Source organism: Euphorbia lathyris, chromosome 5 (assembly GCF_963576675.1).
Source record: "Euphorbia lathyris chromosome 5, ddEupLath1.1, whole genome shotgun sequence".
In the NCBI taxonomy this organism is placed as follows: Eukaryota; Viridiplantae; Streptophyta; class Magnoliopsida; order Malpighiales; family Euphorbiaceae; genus Euphorbia; species Euphorbia lathyris.
In genome coordinates this window covers 20,683,130-20,695,812 of record NC_088914.1, presented here as the reverse complement: position 1 = coordinate 20,695,812, position 12,683 = coordinate 20,683,130, and the positions used below count along the sequence as shown (strand labels likewise).

The 12,683-nt window shown below is 34.3% G+C and overlaps 1 long non-coding RNA gene across 1 annotated transcript; it reads right to left on the bottom strand.

Moving 5' to 3' along the window:
• Nucleotides 1–6,982: 6,982 nt before the first annotated feature.
• LOC136228544 (uncharacterized) lies at nucleotides 6,983–8,669 on the bottom strand. Its single transcript, XR_010688729.1, has 2 exons — nucleotides 8,338–8,669; nucleotides 6,983–7,390 (listed from the first exon to the last, which is right to left on the bottom strand). It is a non-coding gene; the product is annotated as an uncharacterized lncRNA (long non-coding RNA).
• Nucleotides 8,670–12,683: the final 4,014 nt, after the last annotated feature.

Sequence of the window (12,683 nt, the reverse complement as noted above, 5' to 3'; positions counted from 1 at the left end):
TATTATTATATTTATCTATAAAAAGATTATTTAAATTAAATGTGAAAATAAAATAATAATATTTAATTTATATAGCACCTTTATATCATTAATTGTAATTATTAAATTATATTTTTGTTACTATTTCTATATTAAGATGAATCCGTGCATCGCACGGGTCAAAAACTAGTTATGTTCTAAATGTCTACCTTTGAGATCTTTGTTACGGTCTAGACTTATGAATTTGTCGAATAATTGTGTAGTTTGTGAAACGGGTGTGGAATATAGTTGGTATTTATTTTGTGCATGTCCTATGCAGTTAGGTGTTGGCAAGAGATTGAGTTGAATCCACTAAATGGGGAGATCGATGATGTGGTTGATTGGTTTACTGATGTATGTGGGTCGACGGGACTTGATTTTCTGATTAATGATGTATGTTATTTGGCAACATAGAAATGACGTGCTTTAGCAGAATAGAACAAGGAGTACTGCTGAGGCTATGCAATTGGTTCGTCAATTTGTGAGAGATTGGCAGCAGGCGCAGATTGACAGTGGCTAATGAATCATTTAGTCAGCAACTGTTTGTCAATGACAGTATTAGGGGAAGAGGTGTCGTAGAGCCGAGACGAGGCAACATGATACATGAAGCACATCAGTTGGTGGGGGCTGCTACCCAGAATGCCGCAGAACTACAATAGCGGCAGACACAATAACATAGTATACAACATAAAATTCAACAGTCTAGGTGGGTTTTAATTCAGGAGTAGCGATGCGGTCGGGAACAGCAGCGACGCCCTACGCAAGAACAATAGTGTGGGGATAATCGACAGCAGCTACGTCGAGTAGTACAACAACAACGTATCAGCAAACCGTAGGAGCATGACCAACAGGGGATACGCTATAATTCATGGCAAGGACCAAGTGGAGGATGACTGAAATATATTGTCTATGGGGTGGTTTTCCAAGGAGCGGGATGTAGTGGATAGGGAGCAGTGGTGCGAAATGAAGCATGTAAAGTTATGGCAGGAGTGAATGGTTTATTTGATAGGATTCAGTAAGCAAGGATGGTGGAAGTTGTGGCACTGAGATCGAGTTTATGGGTTGTATATCAGGAGTTGGAAGCAGTAAAGTTTGAGACTGACGCGAAGTCAATAGTAGATGGAATTAATTCTCGAGAGGTTGACATATCAGTGTTTGGGGATGTAATTGAGGATTGTAAGGAGTTAATGTAAGATAAGACATACTGTATGTGTTTTGTTCCTAGACTACTGAATAGAGCATCTCATCAATATGCTCTTTCCTATGCTAGTTATTTTACTTTTTATGACACGTCAAATCGACCCGTTTATTTAATTCCTGAGGATATTAATGTCTCTTTTATTTAAGTTTTTGTTTGTCTTACAAAAAAAATCAATATGAAAATAATAATAAAAATCAAAGTTCAATAAAATATAGGGTTGTCAAAACTTTTGGCCTAATTCCAATATTTGTTTTAAGAAACTAAAATTTTGATTTTACTTTGAAATATATTTTATACATACAATTGTTTTGTAAGTAGTGTTTTACATGGTCAAGTTTCATTAGATTTAGAAGTCTTAGAATCATATGGTACTATAATTTTAATTGCCAACCTATAATTATAATAAGTAATTATTTAACGGTGATTCAATAGGTAAACACCATTAAATTGTTTGGGGGTGTTTGATTGCTTATTTTTATGTTACTGTTTGCATTTTCATTTTAAAATGGAGAGTTTTAGATGTTTGGTTAATGATCTCCTGTTTGTTTTTTACACATAAAAAGCATCATTTTACAAAACCAGAGTAACTATGTTTTTTGAAAAATCAGTTTTTTTCTAACAGCAAACTGTAACAATAAACAGCAAACAACAATACCAAACAGTAGATAAAACAAACGGTCCCTACTAATTTTTGCATGGATATCTACTAAATATATATCATTTATTCATTTTTAAACAAATTTTCTCCCCCTCCTAAATAAATAAACTTAAACATCCTCTTCACGGGTTAATTCTATCAATGCAAGTTACATTAAATACAATTAATATTTTGATTTTTATCAAGTATTCATATTATGTCAACTCTATTCTTGAAAGATGCACATAATCGGTTAAACAGTCCATTAAAGTTAATTCGGTCGGTTAATCATTTGATCGGTTTTTTTTAAATATTTACTATACATTAGTCTACCAAAATTTGTTAACCACTAATCGGTTAATCTTTTATTTCGGTTTCTAACCATTAGTAAATAAAAATAAAACTAATAAAATAATTCTAATTTTTATTGCGAGTGGGACGACGGGTCAATTACGAGTTGAAGAGATTAACAACGAAAAGGGGGATATGTGCATTGTATCTGTGTGGACTATAGATTAGAGAGTGAATGAGATGAATGAAGAAAGGGGCGACAAAAACTGTAAATAATGAACTAAGTAAAGATAGGATTCAAACCAAAAAAATGAAAATATGTGGATGGATTGTATAAATAAAAAGTATGTATTTTTATTTATAACGATAATATTGGATATTGAACTTATATTTTAATTCGTATAAACAAATTTTATCACAAACTAAATCTTATTTCTATTTAGTCAACGAATATTCTGTCTTCCTAGAGCCAATAGTGAAAAGAACGGCCAAAAAATTCTCCTTTGCAATAAGATTTTATAATTTGTTTTATATACAAAACAAAATATATATGAGGTATTATCTATATATTACCTTGAAAAAGATAATCAATATATATTTAAATAACTACTTAATTATATAATTGTAACTAAGTAGGTAACTAATTACTAATAAGTATAGTTGGATAATATATAATTATATAAATATAAATATAAATAAATTCATTTTTATATTTCTTTAAAATTTAATTGACATTCGATCGGTTTCGATTAACTGTGGTTTTTGAAATACTAAAATCGTAACGGTAACCATTAACCACTATTTTTAAAATTAAAAATCATGTCATAGTCCATTGGTTTCGATTAATCTTATTTTCGGTTTTTCGGTTCTCCGGATCTTTTTGTGCACCCCTAAACATGACAACAAAATTAACATTTACTTGATTCAACTGCTTAAAACTATCACTCGAGAGCCATAATTTTAGTTGTCATGTCATGTTGTATATACGTAGTTGTCATGTGGATATCATATTATATATAATATAATTTCCGAGTGGCAATTTCCAAGATGATGAACATACTAATGCTGAGTACCAATTCGACATGACTACATACATTCCCTAATTATGATGTTGGACTAAATCAACATGATGGAGGAGTTGTCGATATCCAAAGTAACAACTCATTGACCTTTTAGTGTAAAGTAGAAACTGACCATTATACAACAAGGATTGTGAGCTAAAGTAGAGATGAGTATGAACATGATCCGATAATTAAATATGGTGTCGATGATATAGTTGAAAGCGAGAGCGATGACAAATTGGATGTGGAGGAGGATTTTGATAATAAAGAATATGTCGATCAAAACGAAGAGGAAGAGGAAGATGTCATTATGGATCATAATATTGGACGTGAATGAGTGGTAGGCAATGATATTAGCAGAATACCTACCATAGCCATTGTAACTTCAAGGATGATGGATTTGAATGTAGCTCCAACCGATGTTTCTAAATTCTATGGTATCCCAACGATTGATCCTTTATCATCCTTTACATATCCAGCTCATGCGTATTCAATGATAGAAAAAGATCGTGCATATGGGGGCTTCAAATGAATTCGAATAGATTTACATATAGGATGGAGTATCAAAGTTGAGAAAAGGATTAGCTCTTGTTGGGAAAGAGGACGTTCAATCAACAGTAAAGAAATATTCAATGAAACGAAATGTGTCATACTTAACAGTTGAGTCCCAACCACACAAAATTAGTCTTGAAGTATTGTAAATCGGAACAAAACTGTGATTGGTGGTTAAAAGCACATTTGAAGAAAAACTGAGCTATTGGATAATAAGTGTATATAATGGTCCTCATACATGCTTTGGTTCACTCTTGACGCAAGACCATAATAAGCTTGATAGTAAGATGATTGTTGCAGGATACAAACTTATTGTAAATGAATTGTTCTTTATATCATTTGTTTTAATAAGATATATGTTTTATAACTATATAAAGGCAATCCCTTTTAAAGCACTAAATAAAGTCTAATAAAAGGAAATCCGTAAGTTTGTTTAAAGTGATTATAAAGTGTTCATACAAGCATGAAGTGAGACAAAACTTTATAATAAACTAATAAACTTAAAACCACCCCAAGTCAAGTGATATGTTTAGGATTGATATATCACTGTTGAGACTTGTATGTAACAATGTCTTCTGTCCGACAGAAAGCTGATCTCACAAGCTTCATATATATAGATATCTGGACAGTTACATAGATCCGATGAAACGTCGTTCATTAGGATTGGGGATCCGATTTGAGATAACAGGATGGGTAGATTCGTCCTTGTCACCTGTTCATCTCATTGGTATTAATAGGTATAAATAATCCTCAGACTCAAAGGAATGTTAATTGGTCATCCTGAATTACTGAATGTGAGACTTTGATCGCGTGGTCCCACGATCCTTAATAGAGATGACTCTGGGGTGTGAACTGCAAAGGTTGGGTGTCACAGGAGGTAATGTCAGGGTAGTTATACATTGGATTGAGCATTTATCACTCCCGACGAATGGGAGATACGTCCAAGGATCGCTTGTGGAAGACTCGACTCTAAATCCTTGCAAGGTGATAGCTTAAGAGTAGAAATACAGATTTCACTTAACCTATCTATTTGAGTTGACTCGACCTGTACAAGTAAAACGAACGTCTCGCTATATGTGACTTGACATCATCCATAGTCATAAGATTCAGTTCAAGGATGTAGTTGATAAAGGATCGAATTATACTGTAACTAATACGGAAGGGTTAACGGCAGAATCAACCTGTCTTCTTAACGGACTCTGGGGGAATGATTACGGACATGCCGATAACATGCTCTGTTCATCATTCCGTTATGCAAGGATTAAATATAATTCTTGAAGAAATTAATTTAACAGTTGCATACGGCCAGAAGTAGTAAGAACCTAATGGATCACACATAAGACTTGGAAACAAAAGAGAGATGGATATGATTAATAGATGGAAGCTCAATTGAGCCCAATAAGGCCCACATATAGGAGGGGGTCGAAATTTATGTATATTAGGGGAAGGAATTAATTTATTCCACTCTTCCTAATTTGATTAGGATTGTGAAATTAAATTAATTAAGAGATAATCAAGTTAGGAGTTTTAATTAGATTAATATACTCCTATTATTATCTAACTAGGTTATTTATTATTATCCTAATTATATTGGATATATAGTAAGATAATAATTAGAAATCCTATTCCGAATTGGATTCCTATTAAGTAACCTATTCCTATCTAACTAGGGTTTAGAGACAAGCTAATATATATACCCCTTCCCTTTGGAATTTCGACACACAAAAACCCTCCCCCTACATGTGATTTTCGAAATTGCTTCTAGAGAGAGAAAGTGAATTCCCATCCCCAAGTTCGTGGACAAGAATTCATACGGCTTCCGTCAATCGATTAATCTCTTCCATCTCTTTTCTCTTTGATCTTGTGTTGATTTATTAGAGGCAATCTATTTTGGTTGCATCTCATAAGGGTTGATTCTAACTTAATCTCACCGTGTTCACGAAAGAAGAAAAACAATCAAAAGGGAGAAATTCGTTTTTCTTCGCCTACATCAGGTCAGTTCACTATTTCGAGGATTCCCGGAGATTGAACCGTCGGATCGTCGCGATTTTTGGACAGTAGCTTCTAGACATATTCTTCCACGTTTCCACCGAAGGGATTGTCGTTCGGAGGTCTGGAAGGTCTGTTTCGAATAGGGGCAGATTGGTAAACAGTTTACATCTCCTTTGAAGTTGTGGGCACTTTGTTTGCAACGGTAGATTGATCATCGAAAGGTATTTCTTCTTATCCCTCTTTATATGAAATAACGATTAACGGATCCTATGGTTAAAAGGAAGTAGGCTAAAATTTTATATTTCCGCTGCTATACCTTGGCCCTATTTCCAACAGTGGTATCAGAGCCATCGTTAAATCCGTTATTTCATATATGAAAATATAGAAGTTTTCAATAGGATTGAATAAATATTTATGGTTAGGATTAATTGACAAATAGTATTGATTGATTAATTCTAAAGATAAATAAAGTTTTGATTAATTGTTAATTAAAACTGATTATGCTTATGTTCCTAATTATTTCGGTTGATAATCATTATAACAAAATCTATTAGTTTTATGGTTAGATTAATAAAATTAGTTTTATTGATTCTAAAGATAAAACGGAAATCTATTGTAGTTTTTTCCTATTTCTGAAAATCGCTTTTCAACCTGTAGATACCCATTTTTGTCCGGACCAATTTTTAAGTTTTTAATAAATTTCACTCAAAATTTGAACAATTCATGAATTATCCAGAATATATGGTATAATCTCGAAAATAATTTATTGTGGAAAAGTTGTGCTATTAAGGCTAATTTGTCATATTTCGGTATAAATCGATAAAAATATCGAATTATATTCAAAATGCGACTTAATAGAATTAAAGTATAATTTTAACCTTTTATGAATTTTATTCGAGATATGTTCCTTGTATTTTGAATAAAATTGAATTTGCTTGAATCCGAATTATAATTTATTAAGGTTCAGATGTCAATCAATCGAATTAACATTTCAATGCTTATTTATTTGTCGTAAACTATATCTAGAAATGTCTATAGTCTGAATTACGGATTATGATGTAGTATCGTATATTAAAGTTAAAGTTAATATTGACTTTGGTTACGATTTATATTATAATTAAACGTTTAGAATATAGTTGATTTCTAAATAACGAATTATGACAAATGGATTCAAAAATTGAGAAGTTAATAAATTAACGACAATTGAACGCTTAAAAATGGAATTTTCAGTAACAAATAAATATTGCATTATTAATATGAATAATTCTCTTATTATTTTTGTTTTTTTACAGTAATTTTGACGAATCTGAAGACCAGCTCGCCAATGTCTGAGATACCCAGAAATTCCCGCTATCCCCAAAAAGCAAGAATATTCTAAAAAATGATCAAATCACGTTCAAATGACTGAGTTATCTCGTTGCGGTACAACAAGTCCAACAAAATCCAAAGCACGGATAATTTTCAATTCAAGTCCGATTCCAAAGCACGGGTAATTGTCAGTTCAAGTCCGATATATTCCTGAAGCACGAATAACTATCAGTTCAAGAGCTCAGAATTTTATCCGTACGAGTCCAACAGAGTCCGCTCGGGTCAAAAATAATTCAAATTCAGACCAGAATTCATTCCAACGGCGTCAGTCTGCAAAAATCACAATTACAAGGACCAAATGGCATTTTTGCCCAAAAATCAATAATTCAACAAGATGATCTCATCCAGCAGGCATCCAAAAATGTCAAAGATACAGAGAAAATGGGGCAAACAGATTGACGAAATAACGTACAGTAGGAAATAGTAAAAAATGATGATCCAAATCCTTACTATAAATAGTAAAGGATCATCACTGTAGGGGGGAGGCAAGGAAGAGCAACTTTTAGTAAAAAAAAAACACACAGCAACACTGTAATAGGGACATCATTGTAACAAGGAGAGTGTGAGCTCGAGGGAAAGCAGGAAGAAGTTCTTCCTCAAACATTGTAACAGCCAAATAATCAATCAAAGAAAGGGTAATCTATTTGCGAAATTCATTCATACATACAGATATACACGTATATACATATATATTGCCATATCATTATCATTCTTTCTTTTACTTTTCTCATTTTGCCAATAAGGAACTAACCAGACAATAACCGAGACTCGTATTCACCCCCGAATACGTTAAACGGAACCGAAGCACCCTCCAGGGCCAACCACGGCTCTGGTTGCGTCTTCGGAACCGTTTGAATGGCACGGAAGGCTATCTCCCCTATAAGACTCAAGTTTAGATCAATAGGAAACAGAAATTAGAACCGGATTGGAAAACAGTAGAACCAAAAACACAGCAAAGCCATCCAACACGCCATTCTAAAATCACAACCAAGCAGCAAGCCAATACGGCAAACGAAACCATAGCCGTCCTAAATCAGAACAAACAGGAATAGCCAAACATTCATATAGCATTTGAACTTTAGAAACTCAACCCAGCAAGGATTTAATCCAAAAAAAAAGTACCAAACATGGTCGTGAGAGTTCTCTGAACTCATGGCAAAAGAGAAAGAGCCAAAACAGAGAAGGAGTAGAGAGAACACCATAGACCACGAACTTACCTTGCATGTCGAGTTAGGAACGGACCGGACCTTTTCAGGACACTAAACTTCTTCATCGGAGGCGGAGATCACCGCCGCCGACGCCGGAATTAGCTCGACAGAGCTTCCTATAAGCCCTTAATCAAATGAGAACAATAGACCCAGGTAAAGCAAAGTGAATGAGAGTGAAATCGGTGAAAGAAGAGCGGAATCCATGGGAGCCGGAGAAAGAGAGTCGATCGCCATAGAAGAAGTGAGAGGAGGGTGATGTTGGCGTGAAGAACAGGAAGGAGGAGAGTTAGGGATTCTTGTTTGTGAAATGGGGATGGGTTAGAATAGGTTAAGGCATGGGCTTTTACGGGCCAAAATTGCAATGAGAGTACAAGCCCAATATGATTTAGTTAATATCCATTAGCTTAGTTACACGGTTTCGTGTGTTGTTGACTCGTGATAGCTAAACACGTGGTTCGAATATTATCCTTTCAATAAGCGTCATAAACACATTAAGCTAAATAATAATAATAATAAATAGGATTATCTCCTTCTAGAATAAGACACGGGATTACTCGGGATGAGATTAGTTCATTAAGCATATACTTAGTTCGTCCTTATCGTTGTTAATGAGTAATCGAATTTTTGGGGACGATTTAGCCTAGTGAAAATCATTTATTTATCCATTTTGTTCCATTACAAATTAATTATATCCTCATTTGTTTAATTTTCTCGATTCGCGAAATAAATAGGTCTCGTGTGTATGTGATACACACGACCTTGATAAAAATAATAAAAACAAAGTTAACTCGAAAAAGGCTAAATAACGCGATGCGCGATCCTTTCAAATCGGTTTAAGTCAATAGAAAAAGTAATATCGTATAAATTCAACGATACGTGTGAAGATATTCTTCATTAGAGATTTTGCGTTGGCTTTCGAGTAAATGCGTGCATCATATATTGTATTCGAAGAAATAGCACGACGAATTTTGAGATGTCCCCTCGAGTCGACGTGGTTAATCAGGTTAATTCGGATCAATATGGAAACGTCATCCGAATCAATAATTAAAGTAATTCGAACTAATGTGAAAACGTTATTCGAATGTGCAACCAAGATTAATTCTAGTCGATGTGAAAACGTCGTTAGAGTTCGAGTTGTTCCCTTTAGATCTTCTATTCTATTTTATCGTATATGTGATATACGTAAAATCATATCGAACTCTAATTTAATAAAAAGAGATTACGTGTATGCCGCACGCGTAATTTAAAAACGAAAATAAACCAATTCGAGATGTTATCCCGAATCAATAAAAATAAATCAAATTAATTCGGATCGATGTGAAAACGTCATTCGAATTCACCTCTGAATTAAATCAAACTGATGTGAAAACGTCATTTGAATTTATAAATTAGATCAATTCAAATTGATGTGAAAACGTCATTTGAATATTAAACTAACTCGAATTGATGTGAAAACGTCATTCGAACTCATAAACCAAGTTAATTCTAATCGATGTGAAAACGTCATTAGAATACAATACGAAACCCTATAACCCCAAAACCCACAAGTGTCCGGTTTATACTAACGATTCAAGGCAAAATAAATAGCAGACACGCAATATCATGATAGTACCGATACGTCGGGCGGGGTAGGGTGAGATCACATCTCTTCCCTACACGTAACCGAAAAAACGAACCCTAAATCTCTGTGAAGACCGTCCTTATCAAAACCAAACCATACAGAGTCAATCCAAACAGATAGGACGACCAATCACGTCCGCACACACGTTTCCAAGTGATGATTGGTGGCGACTCGAAACCTTAAAACACGAGAAAGGCAGATCGAGCCGGCCACGCACCCCGACGTGCGTAAAAACCGGAAGCCAGGGTGCGACACAACCGTTTTGAAAATCTGATATATATATATATATGTACTTTAAAATTAGTTTTGAATATAAAATATATATATATATATATATATATATATATATACATGTTTCAGAAATTAATAGTTTTCTGTTTTGATTATCGAATGAAAATTCGTTTAAAAGTTTGTTTTACCAAGTTGTAAATCAAAGCATTAAATGAATTGAAATCAAAAATAATTGGGACATGCATAATCAACGTTTTATATGGTTATATTAATCTAAGAATTAATATAAAGATACAAAACGATTAGAAGTAAAATTGGATGAAATTAATTTGATAAGTTAATGTGATTAACATAAATATTACATAAATCAGTTATGTGGACATATTTGGACCCTCTTTTATTCTTTTGGTATTTTTGAAATAGGGCCTGCACGTCCTGCCTTTCTACTATCTATTGTAACTTCTCTTCTCATCTGATTCCTTTCAATTCAATTGAAGTTTTCTTTTAGTAGTATAGAAAATTAATATGTAATTTTCAAGGCGCCATGGAGAAGACGGAGGACCTAAAGAGAAATATGTAATAGTTAGTATTTCCTTAGGTTTGCCCTTTTATTCCGTCTCTGGCTCGACAGAATAATTTAGATGATATGTCCATAACGCCAATGTATGTGTGAATGTGTGTTTGATGTATGCTAAAGCAAATCAAGACTAAGTTAGATTATGAGACTTAAATAAAAATTCCTCATTAAAAAGTTAAGTAAATAAATAAGTTATTAAAATCGGTTGCCCCTCCCTAATATTATAATTCAGCCGGCAGTACTGGGGGCCTTTGGGTTGTTGCCCAAAGTCAAGCTCAGGGTCTTATGGTAACACCTGGATTATCGAAAATCGTTCTTTCATGAATATGGGGTAATACTTAAATTAGAGTATGATAATTGGATGGGCAAACTCATGTTGTCATGCACTAATGGGCAAAATGGTTGGGATTAATATGAATGACATATTAGTCACTAATGTGGTTAGTAACCCAATAACCTAGGAATCACATTCGAGATGTGATTGATTGAATGAATCTACCTAACGAATGAGACTAGTTTGTTGGCTAAAGTTAAGGCGAAATCTCAGGAGTTAGGATCCTAGCTCACTAAAGGATTTGTGAAATCCTTCGAATTAATATGGAGGGTTATTAATTTGGCAAAATAGTGGGAGCAATCTGAAATAAATTAAAAGGCCTATAATTTTAGATTGTTATACTTTAAAACAAATGAATAACATACATTTACTCTTTCTCACTCTCAGGTTTTGTTTAAACACTCACTCTTTAAAATCATGACTAAAACCAATCTGCAAAACATTCTTACCGATAACAAGTTGAATGGTTCAAACTTCACCGACTGGTTTCGTAACCTCAAAATTGTTTTGAAGTTCGAGAAAATTGGGTATGTACTTGATACACCGATACCCCCTATCCCGGAAGATGATGCTCCCATCGAGGAAATTGATGCTTACCAGAAGCACAAGGCTGATGATGATCATGCCGGTTGCATCATACTTGCATCGATGACGTCGGAATTACAAAGGCAACATGAGGAGATGGATGCCTATTCCGTCATCATGCACCTAAAGGAACTGTTTGGGAAACAGACCAGGTGCGAACGCTACGAGATATCCAAATTGCTATATCGTTGCCGGATGCAAGAGGGCACATCAGTCATGACACATTGTGTCAAGATGATTGGCTACATTACCAAACTTTCTAGTATTGGATTTGTGATGGACAACGAATTAAGTATAGACTTGATTCTTCAATCCCTCCCAGAGAGTTATTCACAGTTCATCGTGAACTATCAGATGAATGACTTGCAAACCTCTCTTGAAGAGCTTGCAAATATGCTCAAGTCAGTTGAGCCCAATATTCAGAAAGACAAGGCAATACCGGCTACTGTCATAGAGGGATCATAGAAAAGGAAAGGGAATTTTCCCAATCCTAAACATCCCAAGAAAGGTAAGAAAGATGTGTCCAAGGGAAAGGAAGTTAAGAAGCCCAAAGGAGAGTGCCACTATTATGGTGACATGGGGCATTGGAAGAGAAATTATTCTTTGTACCGAGCTACCCTCCAGAAGGGAAAAGCCGGTACTCCAAACATCTGGTATGTTCTATATTTCGATAAAGAACAATAGTTGCAATTTTTATAAAGATTCGATCTTTTATTTCTCAGGAATATCACAAAATGGGATTTATGTGTTAGATGATAAAACTCCTGTTTTTGCAATTGATACCAAAAGACATAAGCTAGATAATTCAACTTACTTGTGGCATTGTCGTTTAGGCCATATAAACAAGAGACGCATGCTAAAGCTACATTCAGATGGGCTTATAGATCCAATCGATTCTGAATCATTGGAAACATGTGAATCATGTTTAAAAGGTAAAATGACAAAGACACCCTTTAGCAATAAAGGTGAGCGTGTATCAGACACTCTAGGACTCATTCATTCAGATG